This window comes from Nelumbo lutea, chromosome 4 (genome assembly GCF_056320005.1).
Source record: "Nelumbo lutea isolate HS-2025 chromosome 4, American lotus-T2T, whole genome shotgun sequence".
Lineage (NCBI taxonomy): Eukaryota > Viridiplantae > Streptophyta > Magnoliopsida > Proteales > Nelumbonaceae > Nelumbo > Nelumbo lutea.
Genome location: NC_142687.1, coordinates 52479507 through 52503465, shown reverse-complemented (window position 1 = coordinate 52503465; position 23959 = coordinate 52479507). Strand labels below are relative to the sequence as shown.

General features: G+C 46.2%; 50 non-coding genes across 50 annotated transcripts; all 50 read left to right on the top strand.

Moving 5' to 3' along the window:
• Nucleotides 1-304: 304 nt before the first annotated feature.
• On the top strand, nt 305-423 carry LOC148859153 (5S ribosomal RNA). The gene has a single exon (XR_016098169.1). It is a non-coding gene; the product is annotated as a 5S ribosomal RNA (ribosomal RNA).
• A 359-nt stretch (nt 424-782) lies between these two features.
• Nucleotides 783-901, top strand: LOC148859152 (5S ribosomal RNA). The gene has a single exon (XR_016098010.1). It is a non-coding gene; the product is annotated as a 5S ribosomal RNA (ribosomal RNA).
• A 359-nt stretch (nt 902-1260) lies between these two features.
• Nucleotides 1261-1379, top strand: LOC148859151 (5S ribosomal RNA). Its single transcript, XR_016097975.1, has one exon. It is a non-coding gene; the product is annotated as a 5S ribosomal RNA (ribosomal RNA).
• Nucleotides 1380-1738: 359 nt separating this feature from the next.
• On the top strand, nt 1739-1857 carry LOC148859150 (5S ribosomal RNA). Its single transcript, XR_016095728.1, has one exon. It is a non-coding gene; the product is annotated as a 5S ribosomal RNA (ribosomal RNA).
• Nucleotides 1858-2216: 359 nt separating this feature from the next.
• Nucleotides 2217-2335, top strand: LOC148859149 (5S ribosomal RNA). Its single transcript, XR_016098157.1, has one exon. It is a non-coding gene; the product is annotated as a 5S ribosomal RNA (ribosomal RNA).
• Nucleotides 2336-2694: 359 nt separating this feature from the next.
• On the top strand, nt 2695-2813 carry LOC148859148 (5S ribosomal RNA). The gene has a single exon (XR_016098146.1). It is a non-coding gene; the product is annotated as a 5S ribosomal RNA (ribosomal RNA).
• Nucleotides 2814-3172: 359 nt separating this feature from the next.
• LOC148859147 (5S ribosomal RNA) lies at nt 3173-3291 on the top strand. Its single transcript, XR_016096353.1, has one exon. It is a non-coding gene; the product is annotated as a 5S ribosomal RNA (ribosomal RNA).
• A 359-nt stretch (nt 3292-3650) lies between these two features.
• LOC148859146 (5S ribosomal RNA) lies at nt 3651-3769 on the top strand. Its single transcript, XR_016098135.1, has one exon. It is a non-coding gene; the product is annotated as a 5S ribosomal RNA (ribosomal RNA).
• Nucleotides 3770-4128: 359 nt separating this feature from the next.
• Nucleotides 4129-4247, top strand: LOC148859145 (5S ribosomal RNA). Its single transcript, XR_016097974.1, has one exon. It is a non-coding gene; the product is annotated as a 5S ribosomal RNA (ribosomal RNA).
• A 359-nt stretch (nt 4248-4606) lies between these two features.
• LOC148859144 (5S ribosomal RNA) lies at nt 4607-4725 on the top strand. Its single transcript, XR_016098124.1, has one exon. It is a non-coding gene; the product is annotated as a 5S ribosomal RNA (ribosomal RNA).
• A 359-nt stretch (nt 4726-5084) lies between these two features.
• Nucleotides 5085-5203, top strand: LOC148859143 (5S ribosomal RNA). Its single transcript, XR_016098113.1, has one exon. It is a non-coding gene; the product is annotated as a 5S ribosomal RNA (ribosomal RNA).
• Nucleotides 5204-5562: 359 nt separating this feature from the next.
• On the top strand, nt 5563-5681 carry LOC148859142 (5S ribosomal RNA). Its single transcript, XR_016098102.1, has one exon. It is a non-coding gene; the product is annotated as a 5S ribosomal RNA (ribosomal RNA).
• Nucleotides 5682-6040: 359 nt separating this feature from the next.
• LOC148859141 (5S ribosomal RNA) lies at nt 6041-6159 on the top strand. The gene has a single exon (XR_016096352.1). It is a non-coding gene; the product is annotated as a 5S ribosomal RNA (ribosomal RNA).
• Nucleotides 6160-6518: 359 nt separating this feature from the next.
• Nucleotides 6519-6637, top strand: LOC148859140 (5S ribosomal RNA). The gene has a single exon (XR_016098091.1). It is a non-coding gene; the product is annotated as a 5S ribosomal RNA (ribosomal RNA).
• A 359-nt stretch (nt 6638-6996) lies between these two features.
• LOC148859139 (5S ribosomal RNA) lies at nt 6997-7115 on the top strand. Its single transcript, XR_016096000.1, has one exon. It is a non-coding gene; the product is annotated as a 5S ribosomal RNA (ribosomal RNA).
• A 359-nt stretch (nt 7116-7474) lies between these two features.
• On the top strand, nt 7475-7593 carry LOC148859138 (5S ribosomal RNA). Its single transcript, XR_016096351.1, has one exon. It is a non-coding gene; the product is annotated as a 5S ribosomal RNA (ribosomal RNA).
• A 359-nt stretch (nt 7594-7952) lies between these two features.
• Nucleotides 7953-8071, top strand: LOC148859137 (5S ribosomal RNA). Its single transcript, XR_016096350.1, has one exon. It is a non-coding gene; the product is annotated as a 5S ribosomal RNA (ribosomal RNA).
• A 359-nt stretch (nt 8072-8430) lies between these two features.
• On the top strand, nt 8431-8549 carry LOC148859136 (5S ribosomal RNA). Its single transcript, XR_016098080.1, has one exon. It is a non-coding gene; the product is annotated as a 5S ribosomal RNA (ribosomal RNA).
• Nucleotides 8550-8908: 359 nt separating this feature from the next.
• On the top strand, nt 8909-9027 carry LOC148859135 (5S ribosomal RNA). The gene has a single exon (XR_016097017.1). It is a non-coding gene; the product is annotated as a 5S ribosomal RNA (ribosomal RNA).
• Nucleotides 9028-9386: 359 nt separating this feature from the next.
• Nucleotides 9387-9505, top strand: LOC148859134 (5S ribosomal RNA). Its single transcript, XR_016097552.1, has one exon. It is a non-coding gene; the product is annotated as a 5S ribosomal RNA (ribosomal RNA).
• A 359-nt stretch (nt 9506-9864) lies between these two features.
• Nucleotides 9865-9983, top strand: LOC148859133 (5S ribosomal RNA). Its single transcript, XR_016098069.1, has one exon. It is a non-coding gene; the product is annotated as a 5S ribosomal RNA (ribosomal RNA).
• A 359-nt stretch (nt 9984-10342) lies between these two features.
• Nucleotides 10343-10461, top strand: LOC148859132 (5S ribosomal RNA). Its single transcript, XR_016096039.1, has one exon. It is a non-coding gene; the product is annotated as a 5S ribosomal RNA (ribosomal RNA).
• A 359-nt stretch (nt 10462-10820) lies between these two features.
• LOC148859131 (5S ribosomal RNA) lies at nt 10821-10939 on the top strand. Its single transcript, XR_016098057.1, has one exon. It is a non-coding gene; the product is annotated as a 5S ribosomal RNA (ribosomal RNA).
• Nucleotides 10940-11298: 359 nt separating this feature from the next.
• LOC148859130 (5S ribosomal RNA) lies at nt 11299-11417 on the top strand. Its single transcript, XR_016098009.1, has one exon. It is a non-coding gene; the product is annotated as a 5S ribosomal RNA (ribosomal RNA).
• A 359-nt stretch (nt 11418-11776) lies between these two features.
• On the top strand, nt 11777-11895 carry LOC148859129 (5S ribosomal RNA). Its single transcript, XR_016097973.1, has one exon. It is a non-coding gene; the product is annotated as a 5S ribosomal RNA (ribosomal RNA).
• A 359-nt stretch (nt 11896-12254) lies between these two features.
• LOC148859128 (5S ribosomal RNA) lies at nt 12255-12373 on the top strand. The gene has a single exon (XR_016098046.1). It is a non-coding gene; the product is annotated as a 5S ribosomal RNA (ribosomal RNA).
• Nucleotides 12374-12732: 359 nt separating this feature from the next.
• On the top strand, nt 12733-12851 carry LOC148859127 (5S ribosomal RNA). The gene has a single exon (XR_016095999.1). It is a non-coding gene; the product is annotated as a 5S ribosomal RNA (ribosomal RNA).
• Nucleotides 12852-13210: 359 nt separating this feature from the next.
• On the top strand, nt 13211-13329 carry LOC148859126 (5S ribosomal RNA). The gene has a single exon (XR_016096349.1). It is a non-coding gene; the product is annotated as a 5S ribosomal RNA (ribosomal RNA).
• Nucleotides 13330-13688: 359 nt separating this feature from the next.
• Nucleotides 13689-13807, top strand: LOC148859125 (5S ribosomal RNA). Its single transcript, XR_016096347.1, has one exon. It is a non-coding gene; the product is annotated as a 5S ribosomal RNA (ribosomal RNA).
• A 359-nt stretch (nt 13808-14166) lies between these two features.
• On the top strand, nt 14167-14285 carry LOC148859124 (5S ribosomal RNA). The gene has a single exon (XR_016098035.1). It is a non-coding gene; the product is annotated as a 5S ribosomal RNA (ribosomal RNA).
• Nucleotides 14286-14644: 359 nt separating this feature from the next.
• LOC148859123 (5S ribosomal RNA) lies at nt 14645-14763 on the top strand. Its single transcript, XR_016097551.1, has one exon. It is a non-coding gene; the product is annotated as a 5S ribosomal RNA (ribosomal RNA).
• Nucleotides 14764-15122: 359 nt separating this feature from the next.
• On the top strand, nt 15123-15241 carry LOC148859122 (5S ribosomal RNA). The gene has a single exon (XR_016098024.1). It is a non-coding gene; the product is annotated as a 5S ribosomal RNA (ribosomal RNA).
• A 359-nt stretch (nt 15242-15600) lies between these two features.
• Nucleotides 15601-15719, top strand: LOC148859121 (5S ribosomal RNA). Its single transcript, XR_016096038.1, has one exon. It is a non-coding gene; the product is annotated as a 5S ribosomal RNA (ribosomal RNA).
• A 359-nt stretch (nt 15720-16078) lies between these two features.
• On the top strand, nt 16079-16197 carry LOC148859120 (5S ribosomal RNA). Its single transcript, XR_016098013.1, has one exon. It is a non-coding gene; the product is annotated as a 5S ribosomal RNA (ribosomal RNA).
• A 359-nt stretch (nt 16198-16556) lies between these two features.
• On the top strand, nt 16557-16675 carry LOC148859119 (5S ribosomal RNA). Its single transcript, XR_016098008.1, has one exon. It is a non-coding gene; the product is annotated as a 5S ribosomal RNA (ribosomal RNA).
• A 359-nt stretch (nt 16676-17034) lies between these two features.
• On the top strand, nt 17035-17153 carry LOC148859118 (5S ribosomal RNA). The gene has a single exon (XR_016097972.1). It is a non-coding gene; the product is annotated as a 5S ribosomal RNA (ribosomal RNA).
• Nucleotides 17154-17512: 359 nt separating this feature from the next.
• Nucleotides 17513-17631, top strand: LOC148859117 (5S ribosomal RNA). The gene has a single exon (XR_016098002.1). It is a non-coding gene; the product is annotated as a 5S ribosomal RNA (ribosomal RNA).
• A 359-nt stretch (nt 17632-17990) lies between these two features.
• LOC148859116 (5S ribosomal RNA) lies at nt 17991-18109 on the top strand. Its single transcript, XR_016096095.1, has one exon. It is a non-coding gene; the product is annotated as a 5S ribosomal RNA (ribosomal RNA).
• A 359-nt stretch (nt 18110-18468) lies between these two features.
• Nucleotides 18469-18587, top strand: LOC148859115 (5S ribosomal RNA). The gene has a single exon (XR_016097991.1). It is a non-coding gene; the product is annotated as a 5S ribosomal RNA (ribosomal RNA).
• Nucleotides 18588-18946: 359 nt separating this feature from the next.
• On the top strand, nt 18947-19065 carry LOC148859114 (5S ribosomal RNA). Its single transcript, XR_016098007.1, has one exon. It is a non-coding gene; the product is annotated as a 5S ribosomal RNA (ribosomal RNA).
• Nucleotides 19066-19424: 359 nt separating this feature from the next.
• LOC148859113 (5S ribosomal RNA) lies at nt 19425-19543 on the top strand. Its single transcript, XR_016097980.1, has one exon. It is a non-coding gene; the product is annotated as a 5S ribosomal RNA (ribosomal RNA).
• Nucleotides 19544-19902: 359 nt separating this feature from the next.
• Nucleotides 19903-20021, top strand: LOC148859112 (5S ribosomal RNA). The gene has a single exon (XR_016096037.1). It is a non-coding gene; the product is annotated as a 5S ribosomal RNA (ribosomal RNA).
• A 359-nt stretch (nt 20022-20380) lies between these two features.
• On the top strand, nt 20381-20499 carry LOC148859111 (5S ribosomal RNA). Its single transcript, XR_016097969.1, has one exon. It is a non-coding gene; the product is annotated as a 5S ribosomal RNA (ribosomal RNA).
• Nucleotides 20500-20858: 359 nt separating this feature from the next.
• LOC148859110 (5S ribosomal RNA) lies at nt 20859-20977 on the top strand. The gene has a single exon (XR_016096036.1). It is a non-coding gene; the product is annotated as a 5S ribosomal RNA (ribosomal RNA).
• Nucleotides 20978-21336: 359 nt separating this feature from the next.
• Nucleotides 21337-21455, top strand: LOC148859109 (5S ribosomal RNA). The gene has a single exon (XR_016097958.1). It is a non-coding gene; the product is annotated as a 5S ribosomal RNA (ribosomal RNA).
• A 359-nt stretch (nt 21456-21814) lies between these two features.
• Nucleotides 21815-21933, top strand: LOC148859108 (5S ribosomal RNA). The gene has a single exon (XR_016096693.1). It is a non-coding gene; the product is annotated as a 5S ribosomal RNA (ribosomal RNA).
• Nucleotides 21934-22292: 359 nt separating this feature from the next.
• LOC148859107 (5S ribosomal RNA) lies at nt 22293-22411 on the top strand. The gene has a single exon (XR_016097971.1). It is a non-coding gene; the product is annotated as a 5S ribosomal RNA (ribosomal RNA).
• A 359-nt stretch (nt 22412-22770) lies between these two features.
• On the top strand, nt 22771-22889 carry LOC148859106 (5S ribosomal RNA). Its single transcript, XR_016097946.1, has one exon. It is a non-coding gene; the product is annotated as a 5S ribosomal RNA (ribosomal RNA).
• A 359-nt stretch (nt 22890-23248) lies between these two features.
• Nucleotides 23249-23367, top strand: LOC148859105 (5S ribosomal RNA). The gene has a single exon (XR_016096035.1). It is a non-coding gene; the product is annotated as a 5S ribosomal RNA (ribosomal RNA).
• Nucleotides 23368-23726: 359 nt separating this feature from the next.
• Nucleotides 23727-23845, top strand: LOC148859104 (5S ribosomal RNA). Its single transcript, XR_016097935.1, has one exon. It is a non-coding gene; the product is annotated as a 5S ribosomal RNA (ribosomal RNA).
• The last annotated feature ends 114 nt before the right edge of the window (nt 23846-23959 follow it).

Below are 23959 nucleotides of genomic sequence, written 5' to 3'. Positions count from 1 at the left end.
CGGCGAGACAACTGGAAACAACGTGCCGGATACTCGGACCATTTGCGGAACGACCGTCATTACTGAATGGGAACGGTGCAAAACCGGGCTTTTGGCATTCGTCGTGCATTGTGGGCCCCGCGATATTACTACATTTATCCGGGGATGCGGCAGATCTAGAAAGGAATAACTCCGCTCACCTGGGAGCTTGTGCACGGTAACCAAGGGAGGAAAGTTGCATATACCGTTTTTTCAAATCTGAAAGAATTAACGGAGGGGAGCAAGATAATGAGTGCATAAAGATTAAAACGAACTAGAAGCAAACGGGTGCGATCATACCAGCACTAATGCACCGGATCCCATCAGAACTCCGAAGTTAAGCGTGCTTGGGCGAGAGTAGTACTAGGATGGGTGACCTCCTGGGAAGTCCTCGTGTTGCACCCCAATTTTATTAATATTTTATTTTTGATATACTATTTGCAAATTCCATATGTCGTTTCGGCGAGACAACTGGAAACAACGTGCCGGATACTCGGACCATTTGCGGAACGACCGTCATTACTGAATGGGAACGGTGCAAAACCGGGCTTTTGGCATTCGTCGTGCATTGTGGGCCCCGCGATATTACTACATTTATCCGGGGATGCGGCAGATCTAGAAAGGAATAACTCCGCTCACCTGGGAGCTTGTGCACGGTAACCAAGGGAGGAAAGTTTTATACACCGTTTTTTCAAATCTGAAAGAATTAACGGAGGGGATTAAGATAATGAGTGCATAAAGATTAAAGCGAACAAGAAGCAAACGGGTGCTATCATACCAGCACTAATGCACCGTATCCCATCAGAACTCCGAAGTTAAGCGTGCTTGGGCGAGAGTAGTATTAGGATGGGTGACCTCCTGGGAACTCCTCGTGTTGCACCCCAATTTTATTAATATTTTATTTTTGATATACTATTTGCAAATTCCATATGTCGTTTCGGCGAGACAACTGGAAACAACGTGCCGGATACTCGGACCATTTGCGGAACGACCGTCATTACTGAATGGGAACGGTGCAAAACCGGGCTTTTGGCATTCGTCGTGCATTGTGGGCCCCGCGATATTACTACATTTATCCGGGGATGCGGCAGATCTAGAAAGGAATAACTCCGCTCACCTGGGAGCTTGTGCACGGTAACCAAGGGAGGAAAGTTTTATACACCGTTTTTTCAAATCTGAAAGAATTAACGGAGGGGAGCAAGATAATGAGTGCATAAAGATTAAAGCGAACAAGAAGCAAACGGGTGCTATCATACCAGCACTAATGCACCGTATCCCATCAGAACTCTGAAGTTAAGCGTGCTTGGGCGAGAGTAGTACTAGGATGGGTGACCTCCTGGGAAGTCCTCGTGTTGCACCCCAATTTTATTAATATTTTATTTTTGATATACTATTTGCAAATTCCATATGTCGTTTCGGCGAGACAACTGGAAACAACGTGCCGGATACTCGGACCATTTGCGGAACGACCGTCATTACTGAATGGGAACGGTGCAAAACCGTGCTTTTGGCATTCGTCGTGCATTGTGGGCCCCGCGATATTACTACATTTATCCGGGGATGCGGCAGATCTAGAAAGGAATAACTCCGCTCACCTGGGAGCTTGTGCACGGTAACCAAGGGAGGAAAGTTGCATATACCGTTTTTTCAAATCTGAAAGAATTAACGGAGGGGAGCAAGATAATGAGTGCATAAAGATTAAAACGAACAAGAAGCAAACGGGTGCGATCATACCAGCACTAATGCACCGGATCCCATCAGAACTCCGAAGTTAAGCGTGCTTGGGCGAGACTAGTACTAGGATGGGTGACCTCCTGGGAAGTCCTCGTGTTGCACCCCAATTTTATTAATATTTTATTTTTGATATACTATTTGCAAATTCCATATGTCGTTTCGGCGAGACAACTGGAAACAACGTGCCGGATACTCGGACCATTTGCGGAACGACCGTCATTACTGAATGGGAACGGTGCAAAACCGGGCTTTTGGCATTCGTCGTGCATTGTGGGCCCCGCGATATTACTACATTTATCCGGGGATGCGGCAGATCTAGAAAGGAATAACTCCGCTCACCTGGGAGCTTGTGCACGGTCACCAAGGGAGGAAAGTTGCATACACCGTTTTTTCAAATCTGAAAGAATTAACGGAGGGGAGCAAGATAATGAGTGCATAAAGATTAAAGCGAACAAGAAGCAAACGGGTGCGATCATACCAGCACTAATGCACCGGATCCCATCAGAACTCCGAAGTTAAGCGTGCTTGGGCGAGAGTAGTACTAGGATGGGTGACCTCCTGGGAAGTCCTCGTGTTGCACCCCAATTTTATTAATATTTTATTTTTGATATACTATTTGCAAATTCCATATGTCGTTTCGGCGAGACAACTGGAAACAACGTGCCGGATACTCGGACCATTTGCGGAACGACCGTCATTACTGAATGGGAACGGTGCAAAACCGGGCTTTTGGCATTCGTCGTGCATTGTGGGCCCCGCGATATTACTACATTTATCCGGGGATGCGGCAGATCTAGAAAGGAATAACTCCGCTCACCTGGGAGCTTGTGCACAGTAACCAAGGGAGGAAAGTTGCATATACCGTTTTTTCAAATCTGAAAGAATTAACGGAGGGGAGCAAGATAATGAGTGCATAAAGATTAAAACGAACTAGAAGCAAACGGGTGCGATCATACCAGCACTAATGCACCGGATCCCATCAGAACTCCGAAGTTAAGCGTGCTTGGGCGAGAGTAGTACTAGGATGGGTGACCTCCTGGGAAGTCCTCGTGTTGCACCCCAATTTTATTAATATTTTATTTTTGATATACTATTTGCAAATTCCATATGTCGTTTCGGCGAGACAACTGGAAACAACGTGCCGGATACTCGGACCATTTTCGGAACGACCGTCATTACTGAATGGGAACGGTGCAAAACCGGGCTTTTGGCATTCGTCGTGCATTATGGGCCCCGCGATATTACTACATTTATCCGGGGATGCGGCAGATCTAGAAAGGAATAACTCCGCTCACCTGGGAGCTTGTGCACGGTTACCAAGGGAGGAAAGTTGCATACACCATTTTTTCAAGTCTGAAAGAATTAATGGAGGGGAGCAAGATAGTGAGTGCATAAAGATTAAAGCGAACAAGAAGAAAACGGGTGCGATCATACCAGCACTAATGCACCGGATCCCATCAGAACTCCGAAATTAAGCGTGCTTGGGCGAGAGTAGTACTAGGATGGGTGACCTCCTGGGAAGTCCTCGTGTTGCACCCCAATTTTATTAATATTTTATTTTTGATATACTATTTGCAAATTCCATATGTCGTTTCGGCGAGACAACTGGAAACAACGTGCCGGATACTCGGACCATTTGCGGAACGACCGTCATTACTGAATGGGAATGGTGCAAAACCGGGCTTTTGGCATTCGTCGTGCATTGTGGGCCCCGTGATATTACTACATTTATCCGGGGATGCGGCAGATCTAGAAAGGAATAACTCCGCTCACCTGGGAGCTTGTGCACGGTAACCAAGGGAGGAAAGTTGCATATACCGTTTTTTCAAATCTGAAAGAATTAACGGAGGGGAGCAAGATAATGAGTGCATAATGATTAAAACGAACAAGAAGCAAACGGGTGCGATCATACCAGCACTAATGCACCGGATCCCATCAGAACTCCGAAGTTAAGCGTGCTTGGGCGAGAGTAGTACTAGGATGGGTGACCTCCTGGGAAGTCCTCGTGTTGCACCCCAATTTTATTAATATTTTATTTTTGATATACTATTTGCAAATTCCATATGTCGTTTCGGCGAGACAACTGGAAACAACGTGTCGGATACTCGGACCATTTGCGGAACGACCGTCATTACTGAATGGGAACGGTGCAAAACCGGGCTTTTGGCATTCGTCGTGCATTGTGGGCCCCGCGATATTACTACATTTATCCGGGGATGCGGCAGATCTAGAAAGGAATAACTCCGCTCACCTGGGAGCTTGTGCACGGTAACCAAGGGAGGAAAGTTTTATACACCGTTTTTTCAAATCTGAAAGAATTAACGGAGGGGAGCAAGATAATGAGTGCATAAAGATTAAAGCGAACAAGAAGCAAACGGGTGCTATCATACCAGCACTAATGCACCGTATCCCATCAGAACTCTGAAGTTAAGCGTGCTTGGGCGAGAGTAGTACTAGGATGGGTGACCTCCTGGGAAGTCCTCGTGTTGCACCCCAATTTTATTAATATTTTATTTTTGATATACTATTTGCAAATTCCATATGTCGTTTCGGCGAGACAACTGGAAACAACGTGCCGGATACTCGGACCATTTGCGGAACGACCGTCATTACTGAATGGGAACGGTGCAAAACCGTGCTTTTGGCATTCGTCGTGCATTGTGGGCCCCGCGATATTACTACATTTATCCGGGGATGCGGCAGATCTAGAAAGGAATAACTCCGCTCACCTGGGAGCTTGTGCACGGTAACCAAGGGAGGAAAGTTGCATATACCGTTTTTTCAAATCTGAAAGAATTAACGGAGGGGAGCAAGATAATGAGTGCATAAAGATTAAAACGAACAAGAAGCAAACGGGTGCGATCATACCAGCACTAATGCACCGGATCCCATCAGAACTCCGAAGTTAAGCGTGCTTGGGCGAGAGTAGTACTAGGATGGGTGACCTCCTGGGAAGTCCTCGTGTTGCACCCCAATTTTATTAATATTTTATTTTTGATATACTATTTGCAAATTCCATATGTCGTTTCGGCGAGACAACTGGAAACAACGTGCCGGATACTCGGACCATTTGCGGAACGACCGTCATTACTGAATGGGAACGGTGCAAAACCGGGCTTTTGGCATTCGTCGTGCATTGTGGGCCCCGCGATATTACTACATTTATCCGGGGATGCGGCAGATCTAGAAAGGAATAACTCCGCTCACCTGGGAGCTTGTGCACGGTCACCAAGGGAGGAAAGTTGCATACACCGTTTTTTCAAATCTGAAAGAATTAACGGAGGGGAGCAAGATAATGAGTGCATAAAGATTAAAGCGAACAAGAAGCAAACGGGTGCGATCATACCAGCACTAATGCACCGGATCCCATCAGAACTCCGAAGTTAAGCGTGCTTGGGCGAGAGTAGTACTAGGATGGGTGACCTCCTGGGAAGTCCTCGTGTTGCACCCCAATTTTATTAATATTTTATTTTTGATATACTATTTGCAAATTCCATATGTCGTTTCGGCGAGACAACTGGAAACAACGTGCCGGATACTCGGACCATTTGCGGAACGACCGTCATTACTGAATGGGAACGGTGCAAAACCGGGCTTTTGGCATTCGTCGTGCATTGTGGGCCCCGCGATATTACTACATTTATCCGGGGATGCGGCAGATCTAGAAAGGAATAACTCCGCTCACCTGGGAGCTTGTGCACAGTAACCAAGGGAGGAAAGTTGCATATACCGTTTTTTCAAATCTGAAAGAATTAACGGAGGGGAGCAAGATAATGAGTGCATAAAGATTAAAACGAACTAGAAGCAAACGGGTGCGATCATACCAGCACTAATGCACCGGATCCCATCAGAACTCCGAAGTTAAGCGTGCTTGGGCGAGAGTAGTACTAGGATGGGTGACCTCCTGGGAAGTCCTCGTGTTGCACCCCAATTTTATTAATATTTTATTTTTGATATACTATTTGCAAATTCCATATGTCGTTTCGGCGAGACAACTGGAAACAACGTGCCGGATACTCGGACCATTTTCGGAACGACCGTCATTACTGAATGGGAACGGTGCAAAACCGGGCTTTTGGCATTCGTCGTGCATTATGGGCCCCGCGATATTACTACATTTATCCGGGGATGCGGCAGATCTAGAAAGGAATAACTCCGCTCACCTGGGAGCTTGTGCACGGTTACCAAGGGAGGAAAGTTGCATACACCATTTTTTCAAGTCTGAAAGAATTAATGGAGGGGAGCAAGATAGTGAGTGCATAAAGATTAAAGCGAACAAGAAGAAAACGGGTGCGATCATACCAGCACTAATGCACCGGATCCCATCAGAACTCCGAAATTAAGCGTGCTTGGGCGAGAGTAGTACTAGGATGGGTGACCTCCTGGGAAGTCCTCGTGTTGCACCCCAATTTTATTAATATTTTATTTTTGATATACTATTTGCAAATTCCATATGTCGTTTCGGCGAGACAACTGGAAACAACGTGCCGGATACTCGGACCATTTGCGGAACGACCGTCATTACTGAATGGGAATGGTGCAAAACCGGGCTTTTGGCATTCGTCGTGCATTGTGGGCCCCGTGATATTACTACATTTATCCGGGGATGCGGCAGATCTAGAAAGGAATAACTCCGCTCACCTGGGAGCTTGTGCACGGTAACCAAGGGAGGAAAGTTGCATATACCGTTTTTTCAAATCTGAAAGAATTAACGGAGGGGAGCAAGATAATGAGTGCATAATGATTAAAACGAACAAGAAGCAAACGGGTGCGATCATACCAGCACTAATGCACCGGATCCCATCAGAACTCCGAAGTTAAGCGTGCTTGGGCGAGAGTAGTACTAGGATGGGTGACCTCCTGGGAAGTCCTCGTGTTGCACCCCAATTTTATTAATATTTTATTTTTGATATACTATTTGCAAATTCCATATGTCGTTTCGGCGAGACAACTGGAAACAACGTGTCGGATACTCGGACCATTTGCGGAACGACCGTCATTACTGAATGGGAACGGTGCAAAACCGGGCTTTTGGCATTCGTCGTGCATTGTGGGCCCCGCGATATTACTACATTTATCCGGGGATGCGGCAGATCTAGAAAGGAATAACTCCGCTCACCTGGGAGCTTGTGCACGGTCACCAAGGGAGGAAAGTTGTATACACCGTTTTTTCAAATCTGAAAGAATTAACGGAGGGGAGCAAGATAATGAGTGCATAAAGATTAAGGCGAACAAGAAGCAAATAGGTGCGATCATACCAGCACTAATGCACCGGATCCCATCAGAACTCCGAAGTTAAGCGTGCTTGGGCGAGAGTAGTACTAGGATGGGTGACCTCCTGGGAAGTCCTCGTGTTGCACCCCAATTTTATTAATATTTTATTTTTGATATAATATTTGCAAATTCCATATGTCGTTTCGGCGAGACAACAGGAAACAACGTGCCGGATACTCGGACCATTTGCGGAACGACTGTCATTACTGAATGGGAACGGTGCAAAACCGGGCTTTTGGCATTCGTCGTGCATTGTGGGCCCCGCGATATTACTACATTTATCCGGGGATGCGGCAGATCTAGAAAGGAATAACTCCGCTCACCTGGGAGCTTGTGCACGGTTACCAAGGGAGGAAAGTTGCATACACCATTTTTTCAAGTCTGAAAGAATTAATGGAGGGGAGCAAGATAGTGAGTGCATAAAGATTAAAGCGAACAAGAAGAAAACGGGTGCGATCATACCAGCACTAATGCACCGGATCCCATCAGAACTCCGAAATTAAGCGTGCTTGGGCGAGAGTAGTACTAGGATGGGTGACCTCCTGGGAAGTCCTCGTGTTGCACCCCAATTTTATTAATATTTTATTTTTGATATACTATTTGCAAATTCCATATGTCGTTTCGGCGAGACAACTGGAAACAACGTGCCGGATACTCGGACCATTTTCGGAACGACCGTCATTACTGAATGGGAACGGTGCAAAACCGGGCTTTTGGCATTCGTCGTGCATTGTGGGCCCCGCGATATTACTACATTTATCCGGGGATGCGGCAGATCTAGAAAGGAATAACTCCGCTCACCTGGGAGCTTGTGCACGGTTACCAAGGGAGGAAAGTTGCATACACCGTTTTTTCAAGTCTGAAAGAATTAATGGAGGGGAGCAAGATAGTGAGTGCATAAAGATTAAAGCGAACAAGAAGAAAACGGGTGCGATCATACCAGCACTAATGCACCGGATCCCATCAGAACTCCGAAATTAAGCGTGCTTGGGCGAGAGTAGTACTAGGATGGGTGACCTCCTGGGAAGTCCTCGTGTTGCACCCCAATTTTATTAATATTTTATTTTTGATATACTATTTGCAAATTCCATATGTCGTTTCGGCGAGACAACTGGAAACAACGTGCCGGATACTCGGACCATTTGCGGAACGACCGTCATTACTGAATGGGAATGGTGCAAAACCGGGCTTTTGGCATTCATCGTGCATTGTGGGCCCCGTGATATTACTACATTTATCCGGGGATGCGGCAGATCTAGAAAGGAATAACTCCGCTCACCTGGGAGCTTGTGCACGGTAACCAAGGGAGGAAAGTTGCATATACCGTTTTTTCAAATCTGAAAGAATTAACGGAGGGGAGCAAGATAATGAGTGCATAAAGATTAAAACGAACAAGAAGCAAACGGGTGCGATCATACCAGCACTAATGCACCGGATCCCATCAGAACTCCGAAGTTAAGCGTGCTTGGGCGAGAGTAGTACTAGGATGGGTGACCTCCTGGGAAGTCCTCGTGTTGCACCCCAATTTTATTAATATTTTATTTTTGATATACTATTTGCAAATTCCATATGTCGTTTCGGCGAGACAACTGGAAACAACGTGCCGGATACTCGGACCATTTGCGGAACGACCGTCATTACTGAATGGGAACGGTGCAAAACCGGGCTTTTGGCATTCGTCGTGCATTGTGGGCCCCGCGATATTACTACATTTATCCGGGGATGCGGCAGATCTAGAAAGGAATAACTCCGCTCACCTGGGAGCTTGTGCACGGTCACCAAGGGAGGAAAGTTGTATACACCGTTTTTTCAAATCTGAAAGAATTAACGGAGGGGAGCAAGATAATGAGTGCATAAAGATTAAGGCGAACAAGAAGCAAATAGGTGCGATCATACCAGCACTAATGCACCGGATCCCATCAGAACTCCGAAGTTAAGCGTGCTTGGGCGAGAGTAGTAATAGGATGGGTGACCTCCTGGGAAGTCCTCGTGTTGCACCCCAATTTTATTAATATTTTATTTTTGATATACTATTTGCAAATTCCATATGTCGTTTCGGCGAGACAACTGGAAACAACGTGCCGGATACTCGGACCATTTGCGGAACGACCGTCATTACTGAATGGGAACGGTGCAAAACCGTGCTTTTGGCATTCGTCGTGCATTGTGGGCCCCGCGATATTACTACATTTATCCGGGGATGCGGCAGATCTAGAAAGGAATAACTCCGCTCACCTGGGAGCTTGTGCACGGTAACCAAGGGAGGAAAGTTTTATACACCGTTTTTTCAAATCTGAAAGAATTAACGGAGGGGAGCAAGATAATGAGGGCATAAAGATTAAAGCGAACAAGAAGCAAACGGGTGCTATCATACCAGCACTAATGCACCGTATCCCATCAGAACTCCGAAGTTAAGCGTGCTTGGGCGAGAGTAGTACTAGGATGGGTGACCTCCTGGGAAGTCCTCGTGTTGCACCCCAATTTTATTAATATTTTATTTTTGATATACTATTTGCAAATTCCATATGTCGTTTCGGCGAGACAACTGGAAACAACGTGCCGGATACTCGGACCATTTGCGGAACGACCGTCATTACTGAATGGGAACGGTGCAAAACCGTGCTTTTGGCATTCGTCGTGCATTGTGGGCCCCGCGATATTACTACATTTATCCGGGGATGCGGCAAATCTAGAAAGGAATAACTCCGCTCACCTGGGAGCTTGTGCACGGTAACCAAGGGAGGAAAGTTGCATATACCGTTTTTTCAAATCTGAAAGAATTAACGGAGGGGAGCAAGATAATGAGTGCATAAAGATTAAAACGAACAAGAAACAAACGGGTGCGATCATACCAGCACTAATGCACCGGATCCCATCAGAACTCCGAAGTTAAGCGTGCTTGGGCGAGAGTAGTACTAGGATGGGTGACCTCCTGGGAAGTCCTCGTGTTGCACCCCAATTTTATTAATATTTTATTTTTGATATACTATTTGCAAATTCCATATGTCGTTTCGGCGAGACAACTGGAAACAACGTGCCGGATACTCGGACCATTTGCGGAACGACCGTCATTACTGAATGGGAACGGTGCAAAACCGGGCTTTTGGCATTCGTCGTGCATTGTGGGCCCCGCGATATTACTACATTTATCCGGGGATGCGGCAGATCTAGAAAGGAATAACTCCGCTCACCTGGGAGCTTGTGCACGGTCACCAAGGGAGGAAAGTTGCATACACCGTTTTTTCAAATCTGAAAGAATTAACGGAGGGGAGCAAGATAATGAGTGCATAAAGATTAAAGCGAACAAGAAGCAAACGGGTGCGATCATACCAGCACTAATGCACCGGATCCCATCAGAACTCCGAAGTTAAGCGTGCTTGGGCGAGAGTAGTACTAGGATGGGTGACCTCCTAGGAAGTCCTCGTGTTGCACCCCAATTTTATTAATATTTTATTTTTGATATACTATTTGCAAATTCCATATGTCGTTTCGGCGAGACAACTGGAAACAACGTGCCGGATACTCGGACCATTTGCGGAACGACCGTCATTACTGAATGGGAACGGTGCAAAACCGGGCTTTTGGCATTCGTCGTGCATTGTGGGCCCCGCGATATTACTACATTTATCCGGGGATGCGGCAGATCTAGAAAGGAATAACTCCGCTCACCTGGGAGCTTGTGCACGGTAACCAAGGGAGGAAAGTTGCATATACCGTTTTTTCAAATCTGAAAGAATTAACGGAGGGGAGCAAGATAATGAGTGCATAAAGATTAAAACGAACTAGAAGCAAACGGGTGCGATCATACCAGCACTAATGCACCGGATCCCATCAGAACTCCGAAGTTAAGCGTGCTTGGGCGAGAGTAGTACTAGGATGGGTGACCTCCTGGGAAGTCCTCGTGTTGCACCCCAATTTTATTAATATTTTATTTTTGATATACTATTTGCAAATTCCATATGTCGTTTCGGCGAGACAACTGGAAACAACGTGCCGGATACTCGGACCATTTGCGGAACGACCGTCATTACTGAATGGGAACGGTGCAAAACCGGGCTTTTGGCATTCGTCGTGCATTGTGGGCCCCGCGATATTACTACATTTATCCGGGGATGCGGCAGATCTAGAAAGGAATAACTCCGCTCACCTGGGAGCTTGTGCACGGTAACCAAGGGAGGAAAGTTTTATACACCGTTTTTTCAAATCTGAAAGAATTAACGGAGGGGATTAAGATAATGAGTGCATAAAGATTAAAGCGAACAAGAAGCAAACGGGTGCTATCATACCAGCACTAATGCACCGTATCCCATCAGAACTCCGAAGTTAAGCGTGCTTGGGCGAGAGTAGTATTAGGATGGGTGACCTCCTGGGAACTCCTCGTGTTGCACCCCAATTTTATTAATATTTTATTTTTGATATACTATTTGCAAATTCCATATGTCGTTTCGGCGAGACAACTGGAAACAACGTGCCGGATACTCGGACCATTTGCGGAACGACCGTCATTACTGAATGGGAACGGTGCAAAACCGGGCTTTTGGCATTCGTCGTGCATTGTGGGCCCCGCGATATTACTACATTTATCCGGGGATGCGGCAGATCTAGAAAGGAATAACTCCGCTCACCTGGGAGCTTGTGCACGGTAACCAAGGGAGGAAAGTTTTATACACCGTTTTTTCAAATCTGAAAGAATTAACGGAGGGGAGCAAGATAATGAGTGCATAAAGATTAAAGCGAACAAGAAGCAAACGGGTGCTATCATACCAGCACTAATGCACCGTATCCCATCAGAACTCTGAAGTTAAGCGTGCTTGGGCGAGAGTAGTACTAGGATGGGTGACCTCCTGGGAAGTCCTCGTGTTGCACCCCAATTTTATTAATATTTTATTTTTGATATACTATTTGCAAATTCCATATGTCGTTTCGGCGAGACAACTGGAAACAACGTGCCGGATACTCGGACCATTTGCGGAACGACCGTCATTACTGAATGGGAATGGTGCAAAACCGGGCTTTTGGCATTCGTCGTGCATTGTGGGCCCCGTGATATTACTACATTTATCCGGGGATGCGGCAGATCTAGAAAGGAATAACTCCGCTCACCTGGGAGCTTGTGCACGGTAACCAAGGGAGGAAAGTTGCATATACCGTTTTTTCAAATCTGAAAGAATTAACGGAGGGGAGCAAGATAATGAGTGCATAATGATTAAAACGAACAAGAAGCAAACGGGTGCGATCATACCAGCACTAATGCACCGGATCCCATCAGAACTCCGAAGTTAAGCGTGCTTGGGCGAGAGTAGTACTAGGATGGGTGACCTCCTGGGAAGTCCTCGTGTTGCACCCCAATTTTATTAATATTTTATTTTTGATATACTATTTGCAAATTCCATATGTCGTTTCGGCGAGACAACTGGAAACAACGTGTCGGATACTCGGACCATTTGCGGAACGACCGTCATTACTGAATGGGAACGGTGCAAAACCGGGCTTTTGGCATTCGTCGTGCATTGTGGGCCCCGCGATATTACTACATTTATCCGGGGATGCGGCAGATCTAGAAAGGAATAACTCCGCTCACCTGGGAGCTTGTGCACGGTCACCAAGGGAGGAAAGTTGTATACACCGTTTTTTCAAATCTGAAAGAATTAACGGAGGGGAGCAAGATAATGAGTGCATAAAGATTAAGGCGAACAAGAAGCAAATAGGTGCGATCATACCAGCACTAATGCACCGGATCCCATCAGAACTCCGAAGTTAAGCGTGCTTGGGCGAGAGTAGTACTAGGATGGGTGACCTCCTGGGAAGTCCTCGTGTTGCACCCCAATTTTATTAATATTTTATTTTTGATATAATATTTGCAAATTCCATATGTCGTTTCGGCGAGACAACAGGAAACAACGTGCCGGATACTCGGACCATTTGCGGAACGACTGTCATTACTGAATGGGAACGGTGCAAAACCGGGCTTTTGGCATTCGTCGTGCATTGTGGGCCCCGCGATATTACTACATTTATCCGGGGATGCGGCAGATCTAGAAAGGAATAACTCCGCTCACCTGGGAGCTTGTGCACGGTTACCAAGGGAGGAAAGTTGCATACACCATTTTTTCAAGTCTGAAAGAATTAATGGAGGGGAGCAAGATAGTGAGTGCATAAAGATTAAAGCGAACAAGAAGAAAACGGGTGCGATCATACCAGCACTAATGCACCGGATCCCATCAGAACTCCGAAATTAAGCGTGCTTGGGCGAGAGTAGTACTAGGATGGGTGACCTCCTGGGAAGTCCTCGTGTTGCACCCCAATTTTATTAATATTTTATTTTTGATATACTATTTGCAAATTCCATATGTCGTTTCGGCGAGACAACTGGAAACAACGTGCCGGATACTCGGACCATTTTCGGAACGACCGTCATTACTGAATGGGAACGGTGCAAAACCGGGCTTTTGGCATTCGTCGTGCATTGTGGGCCCCGCGATATTACTACATTTATCCGGGGATGCGGCAGATCTAGAAAGGAATAACTTCGCTCACCTGGGAGCTTGTGCACGGTTACCAAGGGAGGAAAGTTGCATACACCGTTTTTTCAAGTCTGAAAGAATTAATGGAGGGGAGCAAGATAGTGAGTGCATAAAGATTAAAGCGAACAAGAAGAAAACGGGTGCGATCATACCAGCACTAATGCACCGGATCCCATCAGAACTCCGAAATTAAGCGTGCTTGGGCGAGAGTAGTACTAGGATGGGTGACCTCCTGGGAAGTCCTCGTGTTGCACCCCAATTTTATTAATATTTTATTTTTGATATACTATTTGCAAATTCCATATGTCGTTTCGGCGAGACAACTGGAAACAACGTGCCGGATACTCGGACCATTTGCGGAACGACCGTCATTACTGAATGGGAATGGTGCAAAACCGGGCTTTTGGCATTCATCGTGCATTGTGGGCCCCGTGATATTACTACATTTATCCGGGGATGCGGCAGATCTAGAAAGGAATAACTCCGCTCACCTGGGAGCTTGTGCACGGTAACCAAGGGAGGAAAGTTGCATATACCGTTTTTTCAAATCTGAAAGAATTAACGGAGGGGAGCAAGATAATGAGTGCATAAAGATTAAAACGAACAAGAAGCAAACGGGTGCGATCATACCAGCACTAATGCACCGGATCCCATCAGAACTCCGAAGTTAAGCGTGCTTGGGCGAGAGTAGTACTAGGATGGGTGACCTCCTGGGAAGTCCTCGTGTTGCACCCCAATTTTATTAATATTTTATTTTTGATATACTATTTGCAAATTCCATATGTCGTTTCGGCGAGACAACTGGAAACAACGTGCCGGATACTCGGACCATTTGCGGAACGACCGTCATTACTGAATGGGAACGGTGCAAAACCGTGCTTTTGGCATTCGTCGTGCATTGTGGGCCCCGCGATATTACTACATTTATCCGGGGATGCGGCAGATCTAGAAAGGAATAACTCCGCTCACCTGGGAGCTTGTGCACGGTAACCAAGGGAGGAAAGTTTTATACACCGTTTTTTCAAATCTGAAAGAATTAACGGAGGGGAGCAAGATAATGAGGGCATAAAGATTAAAGCGAACAAGAAGCAAACGGGTGCTATCATACCAGCACTAATGCACCGTATCCCATCAGAACTCCGAAGTTAAGCGTGCTTGGGCGAGAGTAGTACTAGGATGGGTGACCTCCTGGGAAGTCCTCGTGTTGCACCCCAATTTTATTAATATTTTATTTTTGATATACTATTTGCAAATTCCATATGTCGTTTCGGCGAGACAACTGGAAACAACGTGCCGGATACTCGGACCATTTGCGGAACGACCGTCATTACTGAATGGGAACGGTGCAAAACCGTGCTTTTGGCATTCGTCGTGCATTGTGGGCCCCGCGATATTACTACATTTATCCGGGGATGCGGCAAATCTAGAAAGGAATAACTCCGCTCACCTGGGAGCTTGTGCACGGTAACCAAGGGAGGAAAGTTGCATATACCGTTTTTTCAAATCTGAAAGAATTAACGGAGGGGAGCAAGATAATGAGTGCATAAAGATTAAAACGAACAAGAAACAAACGGGTGCGATCATACCAGCACTAATGCACCGGATCCCATCAGAACTCCGAAGTTAAGCGTGCTTGGGCGAGAGTAGTACTAGGATGGGTGACCTCCTGGGAAGTCCTCGTGTTGCACCCCAATTTTATTAATATTTTATTTTTGATATACTATTTGCAAATTCCATATGTCGTTTCGGCGAGACAACTGGAAACAACGTGCCGGATACTCGGACCATTTGCGGAACGACCGTCATTACTGAATGGGAACGGTGCAAAACCGGGCTTTTGGCATTCGTCGTGCATTGTGGGCCCCGCGATATTACTACATTTATCCGGGGATGCGGCAGATCTAGAAAGGAATAACTCCGCTCACCTGGGAGCTTGTGCACGGTCACCAAGGGAGGAAAGTTGCATACACCGTTTTTTCAAATCTGAAAGAATTAACGGAGGGGAGCAAGATAATGAGTGCATAAAGATTAAAGCGAACAAGAAGCAAACGGGTGCGATCATACCAGCACTAATGCACCGGATCCCATCAGAACTCCGAAGTTAAGCGTGCTTGGGCGAGAGTAGTACTAGGATGGGTGACCTCCTAGGAAGTCCTCGTGTTGCACCCCAATTTTATTAATATTTTATTTTTGATATACTATTTGCAAATTCCATATGTCGTTTCGGCGAGACAACTGGAAACAACGTGCCGGATACTCGGACCATTTGCGGAACGACCGTCATTACTGAATGGGAACGGTGCAAAACCGGGCTTTTGGCATTCGTCGTGCATTGTGGGCCCCGCGATATTACTACATTTATCCGGGGATGCGGCAGATCTAGAAAGGAATAACTCCGCTCACCTGGGAGCTTGTGCACGGTAACCAAGGGAGGAAAGTTGCATATACCGTTTTTTCAAATCTGAAAGAATTAACGGAGGGGAGCAAGATAATGAGTGCATAAAGATTAAAACGAACTAGAAGCAAACGGGTGCGATCATACCAGCACTAATGCACCGGATCCCATCAGAACTCCGAAGTTAAGCGTGCTTGGGCGAGAGTAGTACTAGGATGGGTGACCTCCTGGGAAGTCCTCGTGTTGCACCCCAATTTTATTAATATTTTATTTTTGATATACTATTTGCAAATTCCATATGTCGTTTCGGCGAGACAACTGGAAACAACGTGCCGGATACTCGGACCATTTGCGGAACGACCGTCATTACTGAATGGGAACGGTGCAAAACCGGGCTTTTGGCATTCGTCGTGCATTGTGGGCCCCGCGATATTACTACATTTATCCGGGGATGCGGCAGATCTAGAAAGGAATAACTCCGCTCACCTGGGAGCTTGTGCACGGTAACCAAGGGAGGAAAGTTTTATACACCGTTTTTTCAAATCTGAAAGAATTAACGGAGGGGATTAAGATAATGAGTGCATAAAGATTAAAGCGAACAAGAAGCAAACGGGTGCTATCATACCAGCACTAATGCACCGTATCCCATCAGAACTCCGAAGTTAAGCGTGCTTGGGCGAGAGTAGTATTAGGATGGGTGACCTCCTGGGAACTCCTCGTGTTGCACCCCAATTTTATTAATATTTTATTTTTGATATACTATTTGCAAATTCCATATGTCGTTTCGGCGAGACAACTGGAAACAACGTGCCGGATACTCGGACCATTTGCGGAACGACCGTCATTACTGAATGGGAACGGTGCAAAACCGGGCTTTTGGCATTCGTCGTGCATTGTGGGCCCCGCGATATTACTACATTTATCCGGGGATGCGGCAGATCTAGAAAGGAATAACTCCGCTCACCTGGGAGCTTGTGCACGGTAACCAAGGGAGGAAAGTTTTATACACCGTTTTTTCAAATCTGAAAGAATTAACGGAGGGGAGCAAGATAATGAGTGCATAAAGATTAAAGCGAACAAGAAGCAAACGGGTGCTATCATACCAGCACTAATGCACCGTATCCCATCAGAACTCTGAAGTTAAGCGTGCTTGGGCGAGAGTAGTACTAGGATGGGTGACCTCCTGGGAAGTCCTCGTGTTGCACCCCAATTTTATTAATATTTTATTTTTGATATACTATTTGCAAATTCCATATGTCGTTTCGGCGAGACAACTGGAAACAACGTGCCGGATACTCGGACCATTTGCGGAACGACCGTCATTACTGAATGGGAACGGTGCAAAACCGTGCTTTTGGCATTCGTCGTGCATTGTGGGCCCCGCGATATTACTACATTTATCCGGGGATGCGGCAGATCTAGAAAGGAATAACTCCGCTCACCTGGGAGCTTGTGCACGGTAACCAAGGGAGGAAAGTTGCATATACCGTTTTTTCAAATCTGAAAGAATTAACGGAGGGGAGCAAGATAATGAGTGCATAAAGATTAAAACGAACAAGAAGCAAACGGGTGCGATCATACCAGCACTAATGCACCGGATCCCATCAGAACTCCGAAGTTAAGCGTGCTTGGGCGAGAGTAGTACTAGGATGGGTGACCTCCTGGGAAGTCCTCGTGTTGCACCCCAATTTTATTAATATTTTATTTTTGATATACTATTTGCAAATTCCATATGTCGTTTCGGCGAGACAACTGGAAACAACGTGCCGGATACTCGGACCATTTGCGGAACGACCGTCATTACTGAATGGGAACGGTGCAAAACCGGGCTTTTGGCATTCGTCGTGCATTGTGGGCCCCGCGATATTACTACATTTATCCGGGGATGCGGCAGATCTAGAAAGGAATAACTCCGCTCACCTGGGAGCTTGTGCACGGTCACCAAGGGAGGAAAGTTGCATACACCGTTTTTTCAAATCTGAAAGAATTAACGGAGGGGAGCAAGATAATGAGTGCATAAAGATTAAAGCGAACAAGAAGCAAACGGGTGCGATCATACCAGCACTAATGCACCGGATCCCATCAGAACTCCGAAGTTAAGCGTGCTTGGGCGAGAGTAGTACTAGGAGGGGTGACCTCCTGGGAAGTCCTCGTGTTGCACCCCAATTTTATTAATATTTTATTTTTGATATACTATTTGCAAATTCCATATGTCGTTTCGGCGAGACAACTGGAAACAACGTGCCGGATACTCGGACCATTTGCGGAACGACCGTCATTACTGAATGGGAACGGTGCAAAACCGGGCTTTTGGCATTCGTCGTGCATTGTGGGCCCCGCGATATTACTACATTTATCCGGGGATGCGGCAGATCTAGAAAGGAATAACTCCGCTCACCTGGGAGCTTGTGCACAGTAACCAAGGGAGGAAAGTTGCATATACCGTTTTTTCAAATCTGAAAGAATTAACGGAGGGGAGCAAGATAATGAGTGCATAAAGATTAAAACGAACTAGAAGCAAACGGGTGCGATCATACCAGCACTAATGCACCGGATCCCATCAGAACTCCGAAGTTAAGCGTGCTTGGGCGAGAGTAGTACTAGGATGGGTGACCTCCTGGGAAGTCCTCGTGTTGCACCCCAATTTTATTAATATTTTATTTTTGATATACTATTTGCAAATTCCATATGTCGTTTCGGCGAGACAACTGGAAACAACGTGCCGGATACTCGGACCATTTGCGGAACGACCGTCATTACTGAATGGGAACGGTGCAAAACCGGGCTTTTGGCATTCGTCGTGCATTGTGGGCCCCGCGATATTACTACATTTATCCGGGGATGCGGCAGATCTAGAAAGGAATAACTCCGCTCACCTGGGAGCTTGTGCACGGTAACCAAGGGAGGAAAGTTTTATACACCGTTTTTTCAAATCTGAAAGAATTAACGGAGGGGATTAAGATAATGAGTGCATAAAGATTAAAGCGAACAAGAAGCAAACGGGTGCTATCATACCAGCACTAATGCACCGTATCCCATCAGAACTCCGAAGTTAAGCGTGCTTGGGCGAGAGTAGTATTAGGATGGGTGACCTCCTGGGAACTCCTCGTGTTGCACCCCAATTTTATTAATATTTTATTTTTGATATACTATTTGCAAATTCCATATGTCGTTTCGGCGAGACAACTGGAAACAACGTGCCGGATACTCGGACCATTTGCGGAACGACCGTCATTACTGAATGGGAACGGTGCAAAACCGGGCTTTTGGCATTCGTCGTGCATTGTGGGCCCCGCGATATTACTACATTTATCCGGGGATGCGGCAAATCTAGAAAGGAATAACTCCGCTCACCTGGGAGCTTGTGCACGGTAACCAAGGGAGGAAAGTTGCATATACCGTTTTTTCAAATCTGAAAGAATTAACGGAGGGGAGCAAGATAATGAGTGCATAAAGATTAAAACGAACAAGAAACAAACGGGTGCGATCATACCAGCACTAATGCACCGGATCCCATCAGAACTCCGAAGTTAAGCGTGCTTGGGCGAGAGTAGTACTAGGATGGGTGACCTCCTGGGAAGTCCTCGTGTTGCACCCCAATTTTATTAATATTTTATTTTTGATATACTATTTGCAAATTCCATATGTCGTTTCGGCGAGACAACTGGAAACAACGTGCCGGATACTCGGACCATTTGCGGAACGACCGTCATTACTGAATGGGAACGGTGCAAAACCGGGCTTTTGGCATTCGTCGTGCATTGTGGGCCCCGCGATATTACTACATTTATCCGGGGATGCGGCAGATCTAGAAAGGAATAACTCCGCTCACCTGGGAGCTTGTGCACGGTCACCAAGGGAGGAAAGTTGCATACACCGTTTTTTCAAATCTGAAAGAATTAACGGAGGGGAGCAAGATAATGAGTGCATAAAGATTAAAGCGAACAAGAAGCAAACGGGTGCGATCATACCAGCACTAATGCACCGGATCCCATCAGAACTCCGAAGTTAAGCGTGCTTGGGCGAGAGTAGTACTAGGATGGGTGACCTCCTAGGAAGTCCTCGTGTTGCACCCCAATTTTATTAATATTTTATTTTTGATATACTATTTGCAAATTCCATATGTCGTTTCGGCGAGACAACTGGAAACAACGTGCCGGATACTCGGACCATTTGCGGAACGACCGTCATTACTGAATGGGAACGGTGCAAAACCGGGCTTTTGGCATTCGTCGTGCATTGTGGGCCCCGCGATATTACTACATTTATCCGGGGATGCGGCAAATCTAGAAAGGAATAACTCCGCTCACCTGGGAGCTTGTGCACGGTAACCAAGGGAGGAAAGTTGCATATACCGTTTTTTCAAATCTGAAAGAATTAACGGAGGGGAGCAAGATAATGAGTGCATAAAGATTAAAACGAACAAGAAACAAACGGGTGCGATCATACCAGCACTAATGCACCGGATCCCATCAGAACTCCGAAGTTAAGCGTGCTTGGGCGAGAGTAGTACTAGGATGGGTGACCTCCTGGGAAGTCCTCGTGTTGCACCCCAATTTTATTAATATTTTATTTTTGATATACTATTTGCAAATTCCATATGTCGTTTCGGCGAGACAACTGGAAACAACGTGCCGGATACTCGGACCATTTGCGGAACGACCGTCATTACTGAATGGGAACGGTGCAAAACCGGGCTTTTGGCATTCGTCGTGCATTGTGGGCCCCGCGATATTACTACATTTATCCGGGGATGCGGCAGATCTAGAAAGGAATAACTCCGCTCACCTGGGAGCTTGTGCACGGTCACCAAGGGAGGAAAGTTGCATACACCGTTTTTTCAAATCTGAAAGAATTAACGGAGGGGAGCAAGATAATGAGTGCATAAAGATTAAAGCGAACAAGAAGCAAACGGGTGCGATCATACCAGCACTAATGCACCGGATCCCATCAGAACTCCGAAGTTAAGCGTGCTTGGGCGAGAGTAGTACTAGGATGGGTGACCTCCTAGGAAGTCCTCGTGTTGCACCCCAATTTTATTAATATTTTATTTTTGATATACTATTTGCAAATTCCATATGTCGTTTCGGCGAGACAACTGGAAACAACGTGCCGGATACTCGGACCATTTGCGGAACGACCGTCATTACTGAATGGGAACGGTGCAAAACCGGGCTTTTGGCATTCGTCGTGCATTGTGGGCCCCGCGATATTACTACATTTATCCGGGGATGCGGCAGATCTAGAAAGGAATAACTCCGCTCACCTGGGAGCTTGTGCACGGTAACCAAGGGAGGAAAGTTGCATATACCGTTTTTTCAAATCTGAAAGAATTAACGGAGGGGAGCAAGATAATGAGTGCATAAAGATTAAAACGAACTAGAAGCAAACGGGTGCGATCATACCAGCACTAATGCACCGGATCCCATCAGAACTCCGAAGTTAAGCGTGCTTGGGCGAGAGTAGTACTAGGATGGGTGACCTCCTGGGAAGTCCTCGTGTTGCACCCCAATTTTATTAATATTTTATTTTTGATATACTATTTGCAAATTCCATATGTCGTTTCGGCGAGACAACTGGAAACAACGTGCCGGATACTCGGACCATTTGCGGAACGACCGTCATTACTGAATGGGAACGGTGCAAAACCGGGCTTTTGGCATTCGTCGTGCATTGTGGGCCCCGCGATATTACTACATTTATCCGGGGATGCGGCAGATCTAGAAAGGAATAACTCCGCTCACCTGGGAGCTTGTGCACGGTAACCAAGGGAGGAAAGTTTTATACACCGTTTTTTCAAATCTGAAAGAATTAACGGAGGGGAGCAAGATAATGAGTGCATAAAGATTAAAGCGAACAAGAAGCAAACGGGTGCTATCATACCAGCACTAATGCACCGGATCCCATCAGAACTCCGAAGTTAAGCGTGCTTGGGCGAGAGTAGTATTAGGATGGGTGACCTCCTGGGAACTCCTCGTGTTGCACCCCAATTTTATTAATATTTTATTTTTGATATACTATTTGCAAATTCCATATGTCGTTTCGGCGAGACAACTGGAAACAACGTGCCGGATACTCGGACCATTTGCGGAACGACCGTCATTACTGAATGGGAACGGTGCAAAACCGGGCTTTTGGCATTCGTCGTGCATTGTGGGCCCCGCGATATTACTACATTTATCCGGGGATGCGGCAGATCTAGAAAGGAATAACTCCGCTCACCTGGGAGCATGTGCACGGTAACCAAGGGAGGAAAGTTTTATACACCGTTTTTTCAAATCTGAAAGAATTAACGGAGGGGAGCAAGATAATGAGTGCATAAAGATTAAAGCGAACAAGAAGCAAACGGGTGCTATCATACCAGCACTAATGCACCGTATCCCATCAGAACTCTGAAGTTAAGCGTGCTTGGGCGAGAGTAGTACTAGGATGGGTGACCTCCTGGGAAGTCCTCGTGTTGCACCCCAATTTTATTAATATTTTATTTTTGATATACTATTTGCAAATTCCATATGTCGTTTCGGCGAGACAACTGGAAACAACGTGCCGGATACTCGGACCATTTGCGGAACGACCGTCATTACTGAATGGGAACGGTGCAAAACCGTGCTTTTGGCATTCGTCGTGCATTGTGGGCCCCGCGATATTACTACATTTATCCGGGGATGCGGCAAATCTAGAAAGGAATAACTCCGCTCACCTGGGAGCTTGTGCACGGTAACCAAGGGAGGAAAGTTGCATATACCGTTTTTTCAAATCTGAAAGAATTAACGGAGGGGAGCAAGATAATGAGTGCATAAAGATTAAAACGAACAAGAAACAAACGGGTGCGATCATACCAGCACTAATGCACCGGATCCCATCAGAACTCCGAAGTTAAGCGTGCTTGGGCGAGAGTAGTACTAGGATGGGTGACCTCCTGGGAAGTCCTCGTGTTGCACCCCAATTTTATTAATATTTTATTTTTGATATACTATTTGCAAATTCCATATGTCGTTTCGGCGAGACAACTGGAAACAACGTGCCGGATACTCGGACCATTTGCGGAACGACCGTCATTACTGAATGGGAACGGTGCAAAACCGGGCTTTTGGCATTCGTCGTGCATTGTGGGCCCCGCGATATTACTACATTTATCCGGGGATGCGGCAGATCTAGAAAGGAATAACTCCGCTCACCTGGGAGCTTGTGCACGGTCACCAAGGGAGGAAAGTTGCATACACCGTTTTTTCAAATCTGAAAGAATTAACGGAGGGGAGCAAGATAATGAGTGCATAAAGATTAAAGCGAACAAGAAGCAAACGGGTGCGATCATACCAGCACTAATGCACCGGATCCCATCAGAACTCCGAAGTTAAGCGTGCTTGGGCGAGAGTAGTACTAGGATGGGTGACCTCCTAGGAAGTCCTCGTGTTGCACCCCAATTTTATTAATATTTTATTTTTGATATACTATTTGCAAATTCCATATGTCGTTTCGGCGAGACAACTGGAAACAACGTGCCGGATACTCGGACCATTTGCGGAACGACCGTCATTACTGAATGGGAACGGTGCAAAACCGGGCTTTTGGCATTCGTCGTGCATTGTGGGCCCCGCGATATTACTACATTTATCCGGGGATGCGGCAGATCTAGAAAGGAATAACTCCGCTCACCTGGGAGCTTGTGCACGGTAACCAAGGGAGGAAAGTTGCATATACCGTTTTTTCAAATCTGAAAGAATTAACGGAGGGGAGCAAGATAATGAGTGCATAAAGATTAAAACGAACTAGAAGCAAACGGGTGCGATCATACCAGCACTAATGCACCGGATCCCATCAGAACTCCGAAGTTAAGCGTGCTTGGGCGAGAGTAGTACTAGGATGGGTGACCTCCTGGGAAGTCCTCGTGTTGCACCCCAATTTTATTAATATTTTATTTTTGATATACTATTTGCAAATTCCATATGTCGTTTCGGCGAGACAACTGGAAACAACGTGCCGGATACTCGGACCATTTGCGGAACGACCGTCA